This window comes from Rhagoletis pomonella, unplaced genomic scaffold (genome assembly GCF_013731165.1).
Source record: "Rhagoletis pomonella isolate Grant_MI unplaced genomic scaffold, Rhpom_1.0 Rhpom_scaffold_00002, whole genome shotgun sequence".
Lineage (NCBI taxonomy): Eukaryota > Metazoa > Arthropoda > Insecta > Diptera > Tephritidae > Rhagoletis > Rhagoletis pomonella.
The window spans coordinates 6,360,640-6,361,667 of record NW_023458556.1 but is presented as its reverse complement, the minus strand read 5'-3'; the positions used below and the strand labels follow the sequence as shown (position 1 = coordinate 6,361,667).

At 32.2% G+C, this 1,028-nt stretch overlaps 1 protein-coding gene across 1 annotated transcript in view; it reads left to right on the top strand.

Moving 5' to 3' along the window:
- The window catches only part of LOC118732938 (gamma-tubulin complex component 3), a gene marked incomplete at its 5' end in the record, with an annotated part of 32,880 nt that overhangs the window by 16,065 nt on the left and 15,787 nt on the right, over positions 1-1,028 (top strand).

Sequence of the window (1,028 nt, the reverse complement as noted above, 5' to 3'; positions counted from 1 at the left end):
TATACCTATGATGGAAAAGTAGGCACAATAGTACCATTTTTGGTACTTTCATTTACAAGTGCACTTTTGGCATAATTCATTCAGTTTTGGTACAATCATAAATTATAGAAATTTAGCCAGTATATAACAAACAATCATATTACTCATAGATTCGAAAAGTGAAAATTAAAATCACTTAAAAATTAAAATAAGGGTCATTAAATAAAATTTATAATATTTATTCAATGTAAAGAAGAATAGTCAAAATTGGTCAAAATGTCGCACTGCTATTATTTCGCACATAGGTATGTATGTATATGTGTAAACAGGTCCGAGAAGTTATAATTCAGTGTTTTCTCCCTTCTTCATTGGAATATTGTGTTTTTTTACTATGATTTTACTCTATTAATTCAATGAAGTACATTAAAAATACTATTTCCAAAAATACATATGTGGTTCTAAAAAAGCCTTAAATGAAAGCAATTTCGATTTTGTGGCACTTTCATCTCCTTTTTGGCACTATTTTTGCTAAGGCGAATGTTACCCCGAAAAGCGGTACCGTAATATTACGATCGTATCATACCAAACGCTAATGGCGGTACCGCTTTTACGTAAAGCTAAATGAACGTAACGTAGATGTGTGCTTTGATGTTGTATAGGCGCTCATTGCTTTTCACAAAGTTTATTAGGACTTCATCCTCTTTGGCCGTCCATGCACTTTCCACTTTTTTATTCAAAATTGATAAAAATATATATTAAATGCCTTTATTTTGGTCAAAATAGTTGTAAACAAATTTTCTAATACACAGCTACAATTATGACGTTGCCAAAAAAAGTTGATAAATAGTTCTACACCGTCACTGTCGCCATATAGCCGTCATCTTAGTTAACATCTGGTAATATTTACATGGCAACGTTTTTGACACCGTAAAGTTACGACCGTTATTTTACGTTACCGCTTTCGAGGAAACCAAAGCTTAACACCACCTTGTATAAATTCGCCTTGATTTTTGCAGTCCATTAGGCAAGGCGAATTTATACAAGGTGGT